We start from the raw sequence: 22283 nt of genomic DNA, 5'->3' as shown, positions 1-22283 counted from the left end.
AACAATTTGGCTCATTGTTTCTTTAATTATGAATATTGACTGAAGGCATTTTGAGTTTATTTCTCTTTATTATTCTCTGTGGGTGCTTGGCTGCAATGAAACAATTCGCTTATCTCAGTCGTGGCCACCTGGGAGCTGGCGTTTGACCATTGATTACACTTCTCTGAATGCAGTGTCTGAGAAAATGCACCCTCTGGTGGCCAACCCCGCAACTATCCTACATGAGATAGGATCTGAACATTGTCTTTTCACTGCTTTAGACATTTCTAATGGTTTTTGGACTTGTCCCCTAGCCAAGGAGGATCAAGGCAGATTTGCTTTCACCAGCAGGGGTCGCCAATGGACATAGAGTCGTTTGCCACAAGGTTTCTGCAACTCACCCACACTGTTTCACCAGGCACTAGCATCCTTCATCGATCCGGTAAGAAAACAAATTGAGTGTGACGGATCTGTTGTCCTACAATATGTGGATGACATTTTAATTGCTAGTCCAACCAAGTTCAAACATTTGACTGCTGTACAGACTGTTTTGAATGCCCTCCAAAACGGGGGATTCAAGGTTAACTTGAAGAAAGCACAGCTAGCACTGCCTGAAGTGACTTATTTGGGGCAAATTGTGGGTGTGCACGGCAGACGCATCACTCCTGAACGAGTTAAAGCTATCATTGAACTTCCAAAACCAAACACGGTTACTGGTCTAAGGCAAGTAATGGGTCTTTTGAATTATTGCCGACAGTATGTTTCTGAATACACTGAACTTTCTAAACCACTCACAGAGGCTGAAAGGAGGAAAACCTGGATCGGAGCTGATCGACTGGACTGAGGAGATGGAGGAGGCGTTTGTGAGTATCAAAGAAACTCTTGCTTCCTCCCCAGCATTACGTCATGCCGATGCCAGCAGGCCGTTCCATCTATGGACATGGGTGGGAACTTCGATCCTATTCAGCGGCCCTGGGTCAAAGGGTTCCAGGAAGAAACTCCTATGGGATGGTAGGCTATTACTCAGCTCCTATTCCTGTTTCAATGGCAGGACAGCATCCGTGCCTGTTGATATGCGACTGTGCAGAATGGGCCGTAAAGATTACAGAGGACATTGTGACTCATCAGAAGGTGATACTGCACACTAGACACCAGATTCTGAAATTGTTAACAAACACTCGTTTAGGCTCTATCTCTAATCAAAGACGAGCTAAATGGGAGGCCACTCTCTTGAGTAAAAATGTGGATATAAATATTGACATTGAAACTGCTATCAACCCTGCCTCCTTACTTCCAGAAGAAGGAACTGCACACAACTGTGCCCGACTGATCGAGACGGACAGTCAGAGCCCTCTTCAATCTGAACCACTTTCCGATGCCATGAAGCTGTTCGTGGATGGTTCCAGCTTTCATGAACAGGGAAAACGCTTCACTGGCTGGGCTGTTGTAAATGAACATGGTGAAACTGTTGAATGTGGTTCTCTTTCAGGAGGAGGGGCTCAAGTGGCCGAGCTGGTCGCATTAACACGAGCACTGCAGTATGGCCAGGGGAAACGAGTTAATGTTTACACTGACAGCCGTTATGCATATGGTGCTGTTCATGACTTCGGCCCTGTGTGGAGACGCAGAGGATTTCTAACCACTGCCGGTCTGCCGATCTCTCATCAACAGCAGGTAAAAGAACTTATGAATGCCTGTGATCTTCCTGCAACAGGAGCAGTTATCAAAGTCACTGGACATGCAACGGACAATTCTCCTGAGGCCACAGGAAACCGAGCTGCTGACACAGCTGCCAGAGAGGCTGCAACACAGACTGAGACTTGCGTGAGTGTTATGGCTCTTGCTCCTCAGGAGAGTGAGACACCCAGAGACATTTTTAAACTCTATGATGAGGATGACCCTGAAGAGATAGAACAATGGACAAAATTAGGAGCTCAGAAAAATGCAGAAGGACTGTGGAAATTTAATAAGCGTTTTGTTTGTCCTGTTTCTGCTAGAACTGAACTAATGTCTTTGTATCATGGTTTGGCACATGCAGGTCCTGAAAAACTACATGCAATGATTTCCAAAACCTGGTGGTGGCCACGACTGAGGGCTTCTTGCAATGATTTTTGTAAGAGATGTCTAGTATGCCTTAAGGTTAATTCTTCTTCTAAGATGAAAATTCCCTTAGGACATGCCCCTCGACCTCAAGGGCCATGGACACACCTCCAAATTGATTTCATAGGTCCACTGCCCCTAGTGGAGGTTTTACATACATTCTAATGATTGTTGATCTGTTTTCCAGATGGGTTGAGGCATTTCCACTGAGAAACTGCACCGCAGATGCAACCGCCAAGATTATGTTGAATGAAGGTTTCCCAAGATGGGGTTTGCCCTTACAAATTGATTCAGATCAGGGTACACATTTTACTGGTAAGGTGATGAAAAATGTCATGAAGTTGATGGGGGTGAGGCAACACTTTCACATTCCATTTAGGCCCCAATCTAGCGGATCTATTGAACGCACTAATCGTACGCTTAAAACTTCATTGAGAAAGAGATTGTTGGAGTGGGGAAAGGGTGGCATGCGGCTGTCCCAGCGATTTTGTTAAGCATGAGAGCCAGCCCTAACAAGACTACACAGCTCAGCCCTTTTGAGGTAATGACAGGTCGCTACATGCGGCTGCCCTGGGATGCCCCTTGCAACATGAGGGACCATCCGGGCCTTTGAAAGACGCTTTACAAAATTATCTGAAAGCTTTGGATGACAGTCTGCGAGACACACGGGTTAGTGTTAGCACACGACAAGCAGATCGAGATAATTTTGAGCAAAAGACATGCCTGCTTTGCCTGAAATAGGTGACAATGTAATGCTACGGCGGGAGATAGTTTCTCCCTTAGGTCCGAAATTTGATGGGCCTTATCAGGTGGTATTGACCACTAACACCTCTGTTCTACTGGACAGGGGTGTTTTGGGTACAGTATGGAGACATTGGTCACAGGTGAATCCACTTGAAAAGTGTAACAACTTACTACCACGGGATCATTAAATGTCTGTCGTGTATGTTAAAATTTTAGAATTCTAGAACAAATGTTTTATCATTACAGATGGCTGAAACCGACGACATACTGAAGCTGCTAATTCTTCAAGAAGAAGTGCGTAGTGAGAGAAGACTGAAAGTGAAACGAGCTTTCATCCGATTGGTACTTCCGCTCTCGTTGGTATTTTTAATTCTGATCGCTTTATCATTTTTGATGTGGATTCAAATTTCAATTTGGACAGGGAGATTCCATGCGTTTTCAACGCATTGGGATTGCGAGGAGATCGATAACCTGTCCATCATGGGTACAATACCCATGTCTAAATTAAACTGAGGGTCTAAATTTAATTCGACTATGTACCAAAAGGTAAATGATCGTTGTTATCGTCTGGACGGAAATGAGACAGTGACCTATTGGCTTGGTCACTCCCCAAATTATCCCGATACTACCCTCATTATGCAGAAAGGTCGGTGGATGGGGAGTGGGTGTCCTCTGTCTGTGTGTGTGGATGTGTGTTCGTTTCTGTTTTTCTTATGTATGCAGGTCTGCTTGCAGTAACTTGAACCCTTCCGAGGAGGAGAACCGACTGAGAAAACTGACGACACGCTTGGAAGAGAAACTTAAGAAGGATAACATCCAGGCCCTGTTGTGAGTGGAAGGTGAGTAGAGCCTTTGCGTGGGGACTGGGAATTTTTAGTATCCAGCATGACCGCAATGAGGCGAAGAGACAAGTGTGACCCATCAGGGAAGCATGCGTTACCACTCCACCTTCCGTAGTGACCTCACTTGGTAGACCAGACGTGGCGGTATTGGACCCCACATTGGTCTAAAACGGGGGACTGAAGGGTGAGGGTCGAAATCCCTTGTCTCTTCAGATATATCAATACATATATATATCCTTTTATATCAATATCTATCTATATTCTGTTGCTTAACTTCTTTAATAAATGATGAATTAACTATATGCATGATCACATAATCAATTTTATTTTTCTTATGCATAACTGAAATATACGCTGAATCATATGTGTGTTAAGAGTTCATTTTGATTTCATGCACTTCCTTGAAGCCTCTCTCTCTCTGTTCTGCACGGAGGCTGACTTGAAGGTCGTCTTGGGATTAAGCTTGAGATGAGGGGGAATGTTAAACATATGTTCCAGATGTATTCTGTGGTTGATTTTTACCTGTCCATGACTAATTATATGATTTAAAATCCTATGTAATAGCACTTGAATAAGTAGAAGTGTAAATTTTCTCTTATTATTTCTTTAAGGGAAGGAATGCATGTTATCTCTTTCCTCTCCTTTGCCTGAGGGGTGAATATTTCAGTATCTCACTGTTTTGGTTAAAATGACCTGATAAATGTGTGCTCTGGTTCCCTTGTGCGCAGAGAAACACTGTCGTTCGTCAGTGTTTCGTGTGTGCGTATTGACCTTCTACCCAGGTTTTGAACCCAGGGAGACACAGCAGGCAGACTCGAAGACGCCCGACTGTACTTCAGATGTAAATCTCGGGCCAGGACGACAATTGCGCTGATTAATGTTGATGTGCTATAACTATCTATATGTTGCGACTTTATGCTCTGTTAGCCAATCAGGAGTGAAATAATAGAATGTACTCCTTGCAAATGGTATAATTGATGTAAGATTTTGTGATCTTCCATTTAAGGATGATGGAGGCCACGGTGCTCATTGGGATCTTCAATGCTGCAGAAATTGTTCTGTACCCTTCCCCAGATCTGTGCCTCGATACAATCCTGTCTCTGAGGTCTACAGACAATTCCTTGGACTTCATGGTTTAGTTTGTGCTTTGACATGCACTGTTAACTGTGGGACCTTATATAGACAGGTGTGTGCCTTTCCAAATCATGTCCATTCAACTGAATTTACCACTGGTGGACACCAATCAAGTTGTAGAAACATCTCAAGGATGATCAGTGGAAACAGGATGCACCTGAGCTCAATTTTGAGTGTCATGCATAGGCTGTGAATACTTATGTACATGTGATTTATTTTATTTATTTATTTATTTTTTTTTATAAATTTGCAAAGATTTCAAACAAACTTCTTTCACGTTATCATTATGCGGTATTGTTTGTAGAATACTTAATAGCGTTGTGAATACTTTCTGGATGCACTGGATGTTCTGAGTCAGTAGTTCATTTGTATTTCATGAAGTGACATGTCAGTATTGCTCATGCTTGACTTCAACTGTAATATAAAGGCTGGTATAGAGCTGAAGAGAGAACACTTTTCTTCATGTGAATTCAAGTAGCCTCAAACTATAGGTTGAACATAACGTTTATTCAGGTAAAATATAATCCTGATACTTTACTGGAAAAGACACACTGAGAGCCCCATACCTCTATAATTTAACCAAAAGTTTGTACCTAAGAGTTTTGAAGTCACACTATTGTAATATAATGCAACAAGTGGTGCTAATGACAACTGAATTTAGTAACAAATCTATAGATGGAAATGACCTATTCACCCCCTCTACAAAATAAAATAATAGCTAAAGCTTAACTTAAAAAATTACGGAGTGCTACAACAACATTGACTTGTCACAATTAAAACAGCAGATTAACTCTCCATATACACTTATTTTTCTCTCTGTTCTCCATACAATACTATATTATTACACCTAAACACTTTTAATATAACACATTATTTGAAAGATTATATATTTTAACTCTTGCATTACATAACCAAATTTACAAGCCTTCTCGAGCATGACAAACATGTGCAATGGCACAACTGAAACAGATGAAGGTAGAAGTTTACATACACCTTAGCCAAATACATTTAAACGTTTTTTCACAATTTCTAACATTTAATCGTAGAAAACACTCCCTGTCTTAGGTCAATTAGGATCAGTACTTTTTTTTAAAAATGTTTTAAGTTTTCTGCAGACATATAAAGGGTGTTACAACAGATGTAAAATGAAACAAAGTGTCTGAAAGAAAATCAACAGAACAGTTCCACACATCAATATAGACCCCCACCAATCAGCCCTCCCACCCCACCTCACCCCTAAAGCCACTTGTAGCTCTCACAAGTAGATAAAAAAAATTATAATAATAATAATAATACAAAATAATAATAATAGTAGTAGTAATACAAAAAATAATAATAATAAAAAATAAAAATAATAATAATAAATAAATATAAATAATAAAATAATATAAATAAATTATACGCATACAAAAGTTGTCATAAGACACACAGTAAACAAAAGAATAAATCTCCCCCCTCCCCACAGAAGTCTAATCAGGAGGTCCTGACATCTCGATAAGGCCTTCAATAGTAGTCAGTACAGGGCTCCAAGATTTATGAAATGATCTCAGCGAACCTTTAAGAGAATGTCAGATTTTTTCAAGGTGGATGCATTGCAATACCTCTCTTATCCAGTCGTCATGTGATGGAGGAGAAGCATGCTTCCATTTAAGGAGGATGGCACGCCTGGCCAGCAAAGTAGTAAAGGCAATGACGCAATGCGCTGTAGCTGGTATACATGGGATTGGGGAAAGGCCGAACAGGACAGTCAAGGAATTAGGGACAAAATTGTAATTGAGGGCCTGTGAGAGAGTTCTGAAAATGTCGGACCAATAGTCTGATAGCACCGGGCATGACCAGAACATGTGAAGATGATCGGCTGGGGATTGTCTGCATCTGTTACAGGCATCACTTCTGTTAGGAAACAATTTAGCCAGTCTGGCATTAGTGAAATGGGCTCTGTGAAGCACTTTACATTGTATTAGGCCATGTCTAGCACAAATAGATGAAGAGTGAACTAAACTGAGAATGTTTTTCCACTGGTCATCGGAAATGTCAATGCCCAAATCTTGCATCCAGGTTATCTTAAGGGAGTCAATCGGAGAAGGGGTTAAGGAGATTATTTTACCATAAATGGTTGAAATCAGTCGTCTTTGACCAGAGTCCAAGGTGAGAATTGAATCAATTTCTGATTCGGGTGGACGATTGGGAAAATGGGGAAATAAAGTTTGAATAAAGTGCCTCACTTGAAAAAAACGAAAAAGATGACTATTAGGAAGGTTAAATTTAGCTGATAAGGAAGAGAAAGAGAAGAAGACTTCGTTTTCATACAGGTCGTTTAGGGTAGAGAGACCCTTAGCTGCCCAAATATCTGTTAGGGGTTAACAGTTATGACCCAGACCAGATATGGAGAAAGAAAACCAGGAGTCGAGAAATTCAATTAAAGAATCAAAATTTACTGAAGAATAGTTTGCAGTGAAATTGGTAGAGCCAGCGACAAAGTCTCACGAGGAGATCGAAAGCTAACTCGTACCATACACAAAATGTTACATCAATTATACCATTTGCAAGGACGTACATTCCATTATTTTACTCCTGATTGGCTAAAAGAACATAAAGTCACAACATATAGATAGTTAAATGGCCTATCAACATTAATCAGCGCACTTGTCGTCCGCGCCCGAGATTTACGTCTGAAGTGACCTCGCAGATGGTCGCGGGGCGTCTTCGAGTCGGCCTGGTGTGCACCCCTGGTTCAAAACCTAGGTAGAAGGTCAAACGCACACCCAAAACAATGACGAACGACAGTTCTTCTCTGGGCACAAGAGAGCCAGAGCACACATTATCAGGCCATTTGAACCAAAACAGAGAGATAAAATATTCACTCCTCGGGCAGAGGAGTGGGTTGAAATAACATACATTTTTTCCCTAAAGAAATAATAAGAGAAAATCACACTTCTACTATTCAGGTGTTATTACATAGGACTTTAAACCATATAATTAATCATAGAAAAGTAACGATCAAACACAGAACATATGTTTAACATTCTCCATGCCCCCTCTCATCACAGCTAAGCTTATCCCCAAAGGACCTTCAGACTACGGGCAGGACAGAGAGAAAGACTCTGGAATGTTCCTTAAAAGACACTAGTTAACATTCCAACACACATAAGATTCAAAGTATATTTCAGTTATGCATAAGAAAATAGAATTGATTATGTGATCATGCATATAGTTAATTCATCACTTTATTAAAGAAGTTAAGCAACAGAATACAGATAGATATTGATATAAAAGGATATATATATATATATATATATATATATATATATATATATATATATATATATATTGATATATCTGAAGAGCCAAGGGATTTTGACCCTCACCCTTCATATCAAAGAAGCTTTCTGCAAGGGATGGGGAAAATAAGTGATTATTTGAAATTGGCATATGAATCGATGCTCTATGTAGACCAAATTGTTTTCTGAATTGATGTACCCCAAGGGGAAGCTGGGAGCAGATATTAGAAAGTAAATAACGAGAGGAAGATATCTCTATATGCACCCAGGGCGGACTAGAGGCACAACTTTTAAGGCCAACCCAATATAGTAATTTATGGATGTTACATGCCCAAAAATTTGGCAGAGCTAAAATTATAATAATAATAAGAGCTAAACCCCCTTCAGATTTGGGAAGCTGGAAGAACTGACTTCCTGATGCGAGCTGGCTTCTTATTCCAAAGGAATCCATTCAATTGCTGATCTAAATTAGTGAAAAAGAATTTATTAATGCAAACTGGAAGATGCTGGAAAAGATACAAAAACTTCGGCAGGATAACCATTTTAATAAGGTTCGCACGACCTATTTCAGAAAGGGAAAGGGAACTCTACCTAGCCATATTTGCCATTTTTCGAAAAGTGGTGTAAAGTTCTTAAAAAAACAAGTCTTTAAGCGAACCGGTGATAAATATCCCCAGATATTTAAACCCATCTAAGGCTATCTTAAAGGGGAATGAAGAATGAGGAAGAGATTGGAGACGTACAATAACAAATCGTCTGCACAGAGGGAAAGTTTATGGTCCAAACCATGGCGTGTGATGCATTTAAATGCATCATGACTTCGAAGCCAGATGGCCAAGGGCTCAATAGCTATATTAAATAACAAAGGTGAAAGCGGGCAGCCTTGACGTGTCTCCCGCTGGAGCAAAAAGGGTGGCGATCGAACACTGTTGGTATATACCGATGCAGACGGGGAAGCGTACAAAAGCCGTATCCAAGAAATGAGTTTGGGGTCAAACCCGAATTTTCCTAACACAAAGAACAGGTAATCCCACTCGACCCTATCGAAAGCTTTCTCAGCATCCAATGAAACTATGACTTCAGGGGTATTAGATGAGGGAGAGAAAATAATGTCAAGTAATCTCCGAGTATTGAAGAAAGAATGCCTATCCAATGTAAAACCTGTTTGATCTAATGAAATTATGGATGGCATTACATTTTGGAGGCGGAGAGATAGAATTTTGGTTAGTATCTTGCAGTCTACATTTAACAGAGAAATCGGTCTGTAGTTACCGCAGGAAGTGGGATCCCTGTCTTTCTTCAAAAGCAAGGATATAGAAGTCGGTATTGATACAGCGTCAGTGGGAGTTGGCCTTCTTGAAATGAATTATTGTACATCCTCACTAAAATTGGAACTAATAAAGTGGAATATGCCTTGTAGAATTCAACTGTAAACCCATTGGGGCCTGGGGATTTCTTATTTTGCATTGAGTTAATCGCTTCTTTGACTTCTTGGGGGGAAATGGGGCTGCCCAATTCCTTAGCCAAATCTTCATCAATTCTAGGAAATATTAAAGAATCTAAGTTCTTTAGTGAGTTTCATCAAGCTTGAGGAGTTTGTCTAAGATATCCTGCCATTTAGTCCTTTCAGCCTTACGCATGTACGAAGTGAAGGAAATAATCTGACCTCGAACAAAGGCTTTAAGGGCTTCCCATAAGAATCTACTGTTGACCTCAGGGGTATCATTGAATTCAATGTAATTACTAATTTGAGTGGCCACAAAGTTCTCAAACTCATGATGCGCTAATAAATGGGAACTAAATTTCCAGAGTGATGGGGAGATAACACTAAGAGGAAGATTAATATCAAGCGAGGTGGGGGCATGGTCCGAAACAACTATGGGGTGATAGCCACTAGCGGTAACCAGATAAAACAATTTATTGTCAATCAGGAAAAAGTCAATCCGGGAAAAGGTTTAGTGTGGCGGAGAAAAAAAAGAGAAAACTTTACTCTGGGGGTTTTTAAACCTCCAGTGGTCCGAAATTCCTAGATGAGATGAGCAATTAAAAACTACTTTAGCAGAATTCGATAGATTAATTTGCTTGGAAGACGACCTGTCGAGAATTGTGTCTTGCACTAGGTTAAAGTCGCCTCCTATCAGTATATGATGATTGTCGCTATTTGGGATTTTAGCAAAGAAATTAATGAAGAATTGCTCATCGTCCCAGTTGGGAGCATAGATAGAGATTAGGACTACTGAAAGGTTCTTTAACAAGCCCGATACTATGACATAACGGCCATTGACATCCTCAATAATATGTGCTGGCTCAAACAATATATTCTTGGTAATAATAATAGCAGCCCCTCTAGCTTTGGCCGAGAATTTCGAATGAAACACATGACTCATCCAAGGCTTTTTAATTCGTTGGATATCTGAGGTTTTAAGATGCGTTTCCTGTAGAAATATAATATCCCCTTTGAAATGTTGCAACTGCGTCATTACCTTACCAATCTTAATGGCCTTATTTATTCCTTTGGTATTCCATGAAATCAGGCGCACACCTTTACTCATCCTTGACGTATCAATAGCCATCTAGAACGATGCATAATGTTGTAACTGGAACTGCATGGCCTTCTGCAACGGGGAGAGAGAGGAAAAAAAATAAAAAATTTTGTGGCCTCAAAAACATTCCCCCAAAATACGAACCTTGTCTGAGCAACACGGCTCAACGCTTTACAGCGATACAAGACTTCCAACGTCTCTCTCCCACCACCTTTGAATGTCAACCCCCCCCCCCCCTTTTGTAATGAAAATTTCAAGTGAACAACGACGAATGGATCATAGTCTAACCCAGTCCTAAGAAAATAAAGAAAAAAAAGAAAACAAAAACGACAAATGTAAACCATATACAAACAAAAATGTGTACCATACACACACACACACACACACACACACACACATATCTATATATAATACATAATATAAGCAAACAACAAAAATTAAGTTGTGATCATATACAATGTACATTCGCCAAGAGAGGAAAAACGAAAATATTTGAATATTTTGAATAAAGAGTTATAACCATTTTCATATATATTTGAATGGGCACATACTATAAGCGCCACTACTATAAGCATCACTGCAAATTCTTACGAGCAAAGCATAGGCGTGGTGCAATAGAAGGAGCAAAACACAAATCCATTTAGGTTAACACTTATAAGAACCAAACAAAATGAATACAAAGAAAACAAGTGTAATAACCAAGTACTGCCTGTCATACAATGTGCATCACACACAAACTGTAGACATTACAGCTGTAAAACTAGTCTCTCAGGCACTTGAATGTGTAAGTTAGTGGCTTAAAAAAATAAATAAAATAAAAAAATAATAATAGTTTGGTACGCCTGTAAATGTACATTGATCTAAATTAAATAAATCACTGAAACTAAATCACTGAACTAAGTGGACTCAAGGGTGTAACGTTATACAAAAACAATGCCTCCATAGTGCTAAATAAAAGACATCTATAGATCTAGAGTTACCACTTTCATATGCAACAACCAAACGTTATAATATGCATATCTAAGCCAATATGGAAATCCAAGCATTTAACGAATACCGCTTCTTGAGTCAGTCGATCCAGTCCTGAGCAACTCCACAAGTCACTTCGAGTTTAGACCTCAGCAGGACGAATAGATGCAATGTAGTCCTTGGCGATGCAAATCTTCTCCTATCACCATCCTTCGTTACGATAGTAAGCCTGGCCGGAAACAACAGCGCTGGTTTTAGGCCGAGATTGTACAGTTCAGATAGCACCTCTCTGTACTTGGATCGTTGTTCCATCACCTCCGGCGCGTAGTCTTCGTAAATAGAAATAGGTGTGCCGCGGTAGTGAAGCTTTCCCCTCCTCGCTCTGGCCTCACGGATGATCTTTTCCTTTTGTTGGAATTTATGTAGCCGGATGATAACAGGTTTGGGCCTCTGCCCCGGCCTCGGTTTATCGGACAGCGATCGATGGGCTCTATCACATTCCGGCGGAGATTCCAGTACTCCGTCCCCAAATACTTCCACAAGTAGTTCTGAAAAGAAGATAGATGGTCGGGGCCCTTCAATGGATTCAGGTAGTCCAATAATTCTTATGTTATTACGCCGGCTACATGACTCGAGATCCACGACTTTGGCTAGCAATTTAGCGTTGCTCTCTGTTAGGATACCACAAGTCGTTTCCAAGGCTTGCACGCGCTCATCCTGTGCATTAGCGTGTGTCTCCAGCGAGACAATCTTCGAAGCGTGGTCCGTCACGGCAGCTTGAATTTGGTCTAGCTTTACCTCGAGTGTTGAAACGGCAGTATTAAAGTCTGCAGAAAGAGCGACCCGGTGTTCATCAAGAAGGCTAGCGATGGCTGCCATGTTAACCTCTTTGCCGTCGTCTCCACTCGCCTCGGCTTTCTGATCCTTTTTGCTTTGTTTTGTTGTTTTAGCTGCTATAATTTGATGCCAATATGTATGCAACAAAGATATTGCCCACTTGGTAGTGAAGTAGAAGAAATAGTAGGGGTTTAAAATTATTATAGACAAAAAAAAAAGTGGGAGCGAGACTTAACGCGTGTCTACGCCATCTCACCAAACCGGAAGTCCCAGTACTTAAAATAAAGTATGTGAAATATAATAATTGAAGAGAGAATGAATATCAGCTTTTATGTCTTTCAACACATTCCCAGTGGGTCAGAAGTTTACATACACTTTGTTAGTATTTGGTAGCATTGCCTTTACCCGGATTGAGGTCAGGACTTAGTCATGACCACTCCAATACCTTGACTTTGTTGTCCTTAAGCCACTTTGCCACAACTTTGGAGCTAGGCTTGGTGGTCATTGTCCATTTGGAAGACCCATTTGCGACTGAGCTTTAACTTCCTGGCTGATATCTTGAGATTTTGATTCAATATATCCACATAATTTTCCTTCCTCATGATGCAATCTATTTTGTGAAGCACACCAGTCCCACCTGCAGCAAAGCACCCCCACAACATGATGCTGCCACCCCAAATCTTCACTGTTGGGATGGTGTTCTTTGGCATGCAAGCCTCACCATTTTTTTTGATTTGGACTTTTCGCACCAAACTACGTTCATCTCTAGGAGACAGAATGGATCTCCTTCCAGAGCAGTAGGACGTCTGTGTGGTCCCTTGTTGTTTATACTTGCATACTATTTTTTGTACAGATGAATGTGATACATTCAGGTGTTTGTAAATTGCTCCCAAGGATTAACCAGTCTTGTAGAGGACCACAATTTATTTTCTGAGGTCTTGGCTGATTTATTTTGATTTCTCTATTTGAAGAAAAGAGGCACTGAGTTTGAAGGTATGTCTTAAAATACATTTCACAGGTAAACCTTCAGTTCAGAACACCTCCAATCAGAAGCTAATTGGCTAACTGTCTAAAGGCTTGAAATAATTTTCTGGAATTTTCCAAGCTGCTTAAAGGCACAGTTAACTTAGTATATGAAAACTTCTGACCCACTGGAATTGTGATATAGTCAATTAAAAGTGAAACAATCTGTCGGTAAACAATTGTTGGAATAATTACTCGTGTCATGCACAAAGTAAATATCCTAAACGGCTTGCCAAAATTATAGTTTGCTAATATTAAATCTGTGGAGTGGTTAAAAAATGTTGCATTCAACTATAGCATTGGACTTTGAACCTGGAAGACCTGCAAAGTTGAGCCCAAAGTTTCATAGAAGCACCAGGATAAAACGTGGATGCTTAAGCTATTGTGTCTTTTTTCTCACATTTGCTTTTATGACACTAATGGTTAGGTTTAGGTATCGGGTTTATGTATGTTTTGTTCACCATACATTTGCTTTTAGCACACTATCTGTTAAATTTAAATGTAGCATTTTGGGAAAGGACAATGGTTTTGTTCATTTCAAAATAGAAAAAAATATCATCTCACTTTATCTTTGTATGACACGTTTCGGTTAAAGGTTTTGGTTAAGGAGGTACTGTAGGTTTTATAAATTTAAAACTCCACAGAGCAGGGGTTCTCAATGGGGGCGGTACTGACCCCCCACCCACCCCAACCCCAGTGGGCCTTTAAATGATGCCAGTGGGCGCTGACAGCAAATTAGTAGAGAGGAGGTCATTAGGTTACAAATGGGGGGTGTTTATCAGTCATAATAATCACATCTATCATCAAGTTCCTCTTTGCATTAAACAATTATCTACACTTGGAGTATTCAGTTGGTTCTCAATAATACAGTTTGGTATGTTTGGAACAATAATACAGTTTGGAACTGTACCACAGTTCATCTGATTTTGAAGCCTAGCAATGTATCTTTAGTATCTGGTTTAGCAGTGTCAAATACACAGGTGGAGGCACAACCTTGGCTAATAATCCTGTATGGCTCTGTAGATGGATACGGCTTAATGGACAGAGCAGAGCTAGCACAAAGCTCTTAAATCTCAGGCTCTTAAAGTTGCAGCTTTGCGAGAATCAGTGAGAAGCACGTTGTGAAAAGTGGAAACCTTTTGAATTCAGCACAGAATTCTACATCACCACTCTATACTATAGTAACTCTAACTGTACTTAAGGCAGAAATAGATTGATAATAAATGTATCTAAATTTATATTGTAGTGATATTATCATATAATATTATATTATCAACTTTTTACATTTGTGACATTAGGGGAGTGAGGGAATATAATACATTTTTGTTACAACTTATAAATATTTATTATTTGCATTTACTGTTTTTACATGTGTTTAGAGTAGGTCTATGGTTTATAATTACAAAAATGTGTGTATAGTTAGTTTTATAGATATCATGTTACATCTAACCACGGTAGTGAAGATCCATGCTTCCATGTGTTTACTATGGTCTTGTTACAATTAAAACTATACAAAATAAATAATTAATGAATAAATAAAATGTGGCAGCATGGGCGTGGTCAAGCGCCCATCCGGGGAGAGAAAACGGTAAGGGCATTGCACCTGAGCTAAATTATATCTAAGACCTGTCTCTAATTTCAGTGAGCATGGGGAGAGTGGCATATAAATAGCCACAGAACCGCCAGATGGGGAGAGAGCCAGAGAGAGCGGGAAGGGGGGAACACACAGGGGTAGGGGGGAGAGAGAGGATAAGAGAGCTTGTCCGCCCTTGTGTGCACTGCCATATGACTGCAAACGGAAAAGCTGCCGGTGCTGTTGCGGTAGTTGTTGGGCAGCGAGCTGGGCTACCCCAGACAGCAGCGGGAGGAGCCTGGCCGGCCACTGGTCATGCGTCCAGCACCAGATCTCTGCGGTCTTCTTGAAGAGATCGAGGAAAGCTTCAACATCATCATCTGCCCCCATCTTCAGGAGCGTGGGCGGGGGCAGGGTACTGCGGCTGTCCGGGGTCACGGCCGGGGCTTTCTCCTGGCCAAGGAGGTTCCGGATTGCATGCCGGTCCTTTGCTTGAGCCCGTAGGATCTCAAAGAATAAACAATAAACCCTGAAACCGTGACAATGAGGGAGTGAGAGCATTAGTCTCTTGACAATTCTCTTGTTTTGCACTATTTTCTTTGCATCCGATTTCTTTCTAAGTGGCTATTGCTTCTAAGCACTTAAAGCCCATCCCCACACCAGTCGCCCCCCACAAGCCAGCACGTTCCTCTTCATCTGCCCAGAGGAGGAGGAGAAGACGGGCTTCCGCCTCCCGGCCCACACCTGCCCCGGTCTGCGAGCCAGAGCCCACGCCTGTCACGGTGAGCAAGCCTGCGCCCCTGTCAGCCACGGTGAGCGAGCCTGAGCCCTCGTCAGCCACGGTCAACGAGCCCGAGCCCTCGTCAGCCACGGTCAGCGAGCCCGAGCCCTCGTCAACCACGGTCAACGAGCCCGAGCCCTCGTCAGCCCCGGTCAATCAGCCAGAGCCATTCGCCCCAGCCGTCAGTGAGCCTGCGCCCTCGTCAGCCACGGTGAGCGAGCCTGAGCCCTCGTTAGCCACGGTCAGCGAGCCCGAGCCCTCGTCAGCCACGGTCAGCGAGCCCGAGCCCTCGTCAACCATGGTCAACGAGCCCGAGCCTTCGTCAGCCCCGGTCAATCAGCCAGAGCCATTCGCCCCAGCCGTCAGTGAGCCAGCGCCTGTTGCCTCAGCCGTCAGTGAGCCAGCGCCTGTCGCCACTGCCAGCAGTGAGCCAGCGCCTGTCGCCACCGCCAGCAGTGAGCCAGCACCTGTAGCCTCGGCCGTCCCTGAGCCAGCGCCTGTAGCCTCGACCGTCCCTGAGCCAGCACCTGTAGCCTCGACCGTCCCAGTGCCAGTAGCTATGACCGTCCAAGAGCCAGTGCCAGAAGCCATGACCGTCCAAGAGCCAGTGCCAGTAGCCATGACCGTCCAAGAGCCAGCGCCAGTAGCCATGACCGTCCAAAAGCCAGCGCTCGTGCCCGTCCAAGAGTCAGCGCCTCTCGAGCCTCCCAGGGCTCCGCCTCTTGAGCCTCTCGAGCCACCCAGGGCTCCGCCTTCTGAGCCTCCTACGGCTCTTCTCCCAGAGACTCCCGAGCCTACTACGGCTCCGCCTTCCGAGCCTCCTACGGCTCTGCCTCCCGAGCCTCCTACAGCTCCGCTTCCCGAGCCTCCTACGGCTCTGCTCCCAGAGACTCCAGAGCCTTCTAGGGCTCCGCCTCTAGAGCATCCTACGGCGCCCCTCCCTCGGCTCTGCCTTCAGAGCCTTCAAGGTCTCCGCCTCTGAAACCTCCTACGGCGCCACCTCCCTCGGCTCTGCCTCCAGAGCCTTCCAGGTCTCCGCCTGAGTCTGCCACGGCTCAGCAAGCTTCTGCTCTACCCCCAGTGTCTCCCACGGCTCTGCCTGTCTCTGCTCCGCCCCCAGGGTCTCCTGCGTCCTTGCCTACGCCTCCTTCGGTGCCGCCACCCAAGGCCACGACTGCTCCGCCTCAGAAATCCACCTTGGCTCCGCCAGCTTCCCCAGTGGCCACTCCTCCTCCCAGGCCCCCTGAACCGGCCCTTGCCCTGTGGCCGCCACCTAGGCCACCTAAACCCATCCCTGTCCTGTGGCCGCCTCCCAGACCTCCTGAACCGGTCTTTGCCTTGTGGCCACCTCCCTGGTCTCCTAAACCTGTCCCTACCCAGTGGACGCCCCCCCAGGCCACCTGACCCTGGCCCCGTCTCACACCCCATAGACTGCCTGCCTGCCCCCTCGGCCTCCGTGGACTGTCTCAGTGTCTCTTGTGCCTCCGTGGACTGCCTGATTGCCCCTTGTGCCTCCTTGTTCTGTCTCCATGTCCCTTGTGTCCCCTTTGGTCTGTCTGTTTTTCCCCTTTTCTAGCCCCTCTCTCCTTGAACATTTGTTTATTCTTGCTATTTTTTCTTTTCTGTTTCTTAGGACCGTCTGGAATCCGGTCCTTTTGAGGGGGGATTATGTTACGTTCCCGTGTTGTCTGCCCTGTGTTCTCTGTCTCACTAGTCACGTTTCCTTGTTGTCTGCTCCGTGTTTTCCGTTTCACCCGTCACCGATCCCGTTCCATGTCACGTTTTCCCTGTTGTCCGCCCTGAGTCTCACTGTCCGTGTGTGAAACTGCACTTCCCACAATTCCAGGATCACGCTCCCAGCCCTGATCACTGTGTTATTGTCTGCACCTGTCTGTTATTTTGTCATTACATTGTCTGTTTATTTAAACCCTGCTTTCTCCCCGTCCCTTTGTCAATTGTTATCGTTTCGTGTTCGTGCTTTTGCCCGTGAGTGCTTCATTCGTGTTTGTGTTGCCATATTCACTCGTGTTTGTTTTAGTTAACCCTGCCCTTCGTGGATGTTTGTCAACCTGTGTTCACTCGTGCGTTATTTTGTGTTTGAGTTTACTTTTCCCATTGTGGACTTTTCATTTGCTCCTGTGTTTGTTTTGTTGTTTTAAATAAACCGCGTTTAGATCCGAATTCCCCGTCTGCCTTCTCCTGATTTCTACACACTCATTACAGGGCAATGGTGAAACTAGAATAGAAATATTAATAATTCTGCCGAGCTGAAAAATACATGTTATATACTGTACATATGGTGATTACATACATTATAAGTATTTTAAATTAATATTGTAATTTTTGAAATGGCATTTTTTAATAGTCACTGGTTATATTTATAAATTTTTTAATGGTAGTGTATATTTATCCAGTAAATTCATATTTGCTATAGTATAAATTGTGAAATCAGACTTTACACATTTGGCATTATCAGGACTATCAAATATCAGGACCATTATTATACATTATATTCAACATTGCACGTAGTTTAATATCTGGAAACGTAGTGCAGATTCACTCTCGTGCTGAAAAGTCTTATCCCGTTGCTCATTATATTACACACGCTTCATCAATGAGGAGAAACAAGGGGTGGGCGATCTTCCCAAAAAATCATATCACGATCTTATAACATACAATCACGATCCACGATCGGAATCACGATCCACGACCCAATTTTGAGATGTACTATAGAGAATATTCAGACTGGAACAAGCCTATGGAATTTAAAACACAACATTGAATTAAAGAATCAGTTGTCAAAAATATCATTAAATGGCCTGAGTTTAACTTTAAGTATTAAAGTTATAATCAGCAGTCAATAGATAAATATTAAATAACACAAGATATTAAAGTACTCAGAAATTGCAGTAATAAAATACAAGCAAAACAAAGGTGTGCACTTTTCAAATTCTGAAAAATAAAACATTCTGTTACACCTTCAAGTGGCAATCCGCAACCAATAGATAATATTATATCAAATAAATCCACACAATTATCTGAACAATTATGTATGCTTTCAAGACTTTCTTTCCATAAATCATCTGGAATAGATTCACCAAGTTCCTCTTCCCACTTACGTTTATAATTTTCAGTCGATGGGGAGCTTATTAATAAGAGATTGTTATAGACGAGGGATATGAGTTTACTTTCATTAGGAGACAATTTCAGACAGTCATCTATTTTAGATTGTGGTTCAGTCTCAAATTCTTTTAAGTATTTCCGAATGTAGTCCCTAACTTGTAGGTAACGAAATAAGTTATTATTCCCCAGCTCATACTTCCTCTGTAGTTGTGTGAATGAAGCAAAGACGTCTCCCACGTATAAGTCACCAATACATTGGACACCCCTCTCACTCCATGTAGAAAAGGCTCCATCCAGACTGGAGGGGGCAAATGTGGGATTTCTAGTGATGGGTAACAGAAGCGAGATTGGTTTAAGATTAAAGGTGGTCTTGATTTGTTTCCAGGTACAGATCATGCTATGTATGATGGGATTGTTATTATACAGGGACTTATTAACCGCGGCTGGAGCTAGTAGGACCGCGGCCAAAGAATACGGCTGGCAGTCCTCCCGCTCCAGCATTAGCCAATCAGACATTGGCATTGATTTGTCCAACCAAAAGGTAAACATCTTAATCGCTGAGGCCCAGTAATATAGCAAAAAGTCTGGGAGTGCCAATCCCCCGTTTGGCTTTGTCCTACAAAGATGCTTTTTACTTATTCTGTGAACCTTGTGTCCCCAAAGAAAAGAAACTATTGAAGAATCTAGGTGTTTAAAAAATTATTTTTTCTTAGACATTGGGATGTTTTGAAATAGGTATAACAATTGTGGGAGGAAAATCATCTTTATAGCATTAATTCTCCCAATTAAAGAAATTGGGAGCGTGTCCCAGAATAATATTCTAGTCTGTAATCGCTCTATTAGAGGGGGGAAGTTTGCCTGGAATAGAGATGAGTACTGCTTTGTCACTTCTATCCCCAAATAAGTACATTTCTCTGGAGAGACTGTAAATGGAAAGTGATCTAGGTGTGCTAAGTCACTCATATGGACTGGCATTAAAACGCTTTTAGTCCAATTGATCCGATAACCCAAAAAGGTCCCAAACAGGTTGATTTTGTCGAGAAGATTTGGGATGGTAATTTGAGACCGCGTTATATATAAGAGGATGTCATCTGTGTATAATGATATCTTATTATTTGTGTCTTTGGTGGAGTATCCATAAATCTGGGGTTCCATTCTGATACATTGGGCTAGAGGTTCGATAGCCAGCGCAAAAATTAAAGGGGATAATGGACACCCCTGCCTTGTCCCTCTATTTAAGCTAAACGGGGAGGATATTGTCCGGTTTGTTAGGATTTAAGCCGTGGGATTCTTGTAAATGAGTTTAATTAGTGACAGCAACTTATTTCCGAAATTGAACCTATTAAGAACTTCAAATAAGTAACACCACTCAATCTGGTCAAATGCCTTCTCGGCATCAAGTGCAAGTATGACAAGATCAGTAGGTGGACCTCTCTTTGTGTATATAATATTGAAGAGACATCTAAGATTGAAAGTAGCACTCCTATTTGGTATGAAACCTGTCTGGTCCATATGAACTAGCTTTCCCACTAGAGGATTCAGCCTGTTAGCCAGTATCTTGGCAAATTATTTTCCATCTACATTACGGAGGGAGATAGGACGATAAGCGCCTACTTCCTGTGAGTCCTTCCCTTTTTTGTGAATTAATGTGATCACAGCCTCAGTTAAGGTGGGGGGTAAATTACCCTGTGTCTGGGCATGTTCATATAATTTCAACAGGTAAGGGGATAGATTTTCACTGAATGTTTTGTATAATTCCCCTGGAAGTCCATCAGGACCAGGTGTCTTATTACTATTTAGGGAGGCGATGGCGCTCCGAACCTCTGCAATTGTGTGGTCAGAATTCAAAGAATTACAATCTTCCTCGCTCAGTCTGGGAAGCTCACATTTGTCTAAAAAAAGCATTAATAGTTACAGAGTCTGAAGTGGTCTTTGAGGTATACAAATCAGTATAAAATTCAAGAAACCTGTCATTGATATCTTTAGGTTTTGTAAGTATTGTATTATTGTGGGCTTTTATCTTGTGTACTGTTCTGTCGTTTTCCATTTTCCTGAGTTGTCTAGCGAGTAGTTTGTGTGGTTTGTCACCAAATTCAAAATATTTTTGCCTAGTATAGAGGAATGCTTTACTTAGTTTTGCAGAGATAATTTTGTTATATTCATACTTAAGTGTTGCTATTTTCCTGTGCAATATAATAAAGGGGGAGTGTGCATTTTCTATGTCAAGTAATTTAATTTGATCTTCTAACTCTTTTAATTTGGTCTTATTAACTTTTTGCCTAGAAGCTTCAAACGAGATGATACATCCTCTTATGTAAGCCTTGAATGCTTCCCAGAGGATGGAGGGAGAGGTATCAGGGTTGTCGTTTATTTCAAAGTATAAAGAAATCTGGTCTTTTAAGTATTCGCAAAATTTATTTTCAGTGAGCAAGTGCGAGTTCAGTTTCCAAGAGGCCTGTGGCTTATCTATATGATCTAAACACAACGAAAAGGTGAGTGGGCTGTGATCTGAAATCACAATGCTGTGATATTTAGCATTCAATGTGGACGGTATGAGTCTGGCATCCACCAGGATGTAGTCTATCCAACTGTAAGAGTTGTGTACAGGTGAATAAAAAGAGTAGTCTCTACCCGAAGGATTCATTGCTCTCCATATATCCAGTACATTCGTGTTATTAATGAACATATTTAAAAATTCACTAGAGGCATTTCTTGGAAGTCTCTTCGTGGAGGACCTATCAAGATATGTGTCGAGGACCGTATTAAAGTCGCCCCCTATTATCAAGTGTGTTTGTGAGATGTCTGGAATCAGTGAAAAAACCTTCTGAAAGAATATGGGGTTATCTATGTTGGGAGCATATATATTTACTAGAGTGAGGGAAATGTTGTGGATTTCACCAATAACTATAATATAGCGTCCCTCTTTGTCAGTGATTGTTTTTTTCTGTAAAAAGGGCACACCTTTTCTCAGTAGAATGGCCGCACCTCTTGCTTTGGATGAAAAGTTTGAGTGGTAAACTTCCCCTATCCAATTTGCTTTTAACCTGCCATGCGAGCCACTCTTCAAGTGAGTTTCCTGTAATAACATAATGTCTGAGGTCAGTGACTTTAGGTGGGTCAGAACTTTACCTCTCTTGACTGGGTTATTTACTCCACGCACATTCCAGCTGGAAAATGTGAGACCCCTCATCCCTCTGCTGTCATTGTTTAAATTATCATACATCAGGAATCTGTGATCAGTACAGTATCGGTAGCAGTACAGTTGTCAATGTGTAGGATTTGAGTGAATGGTCTTCCTATCCCTCCCCTCCCCTCTACCCCAACCCGCCCCATGACCTTTATCAAGGTCAGCCC

At 42.1% G+C, this 22283-nt stretch overlaps 1 protein-coding gene across 7 annotated transcripts in view; it reads right to left on the bottom strand.

The window, feature by feature from the left end:
* LOC127635633 (phospholipid phosphatase-related protein type 1-like) overlaps positions 1 to 22283 on the bottom strand; it is a 206971-nt gene that overhangs the window by 46203 nt on the left and 138485 nt on the right. Inside the window, exon 2 of one of the 7 annotated variants that reach the window (XM_052115795.1) lies at positions 10569 to 10695. The exons of the other annotated variants lie outside the window; for them this stretch is intronic. The gene's annotated coding sequence lies outside the window, so the exon portion shown is untranslated. The remainder of the gene's footprint in view (positions 1 to 10568; positions 10696 to 22283) is intronic. 7 annotated transcript variants of the gene reach the window in all.

This window comes from Xyrauchen texanus, chromosome 43, assembly GCF_025860055.1.
Source record: "Xyrauchen texanus isolate HMW12.3.18 chromosome 43, RBS_HiC_50CHRs, whole genome shotgun sequence".
Taxonomy (NCBI): Eukaryota; Metazoa; Chordata; class Actinopteri; order Cypriniformes; family Catostomidae; genus Xyrauchen; species Xyrauchen texanus.
This window is presented reverse-complemented; position numbering and strand designations above follow the sequence as displayed.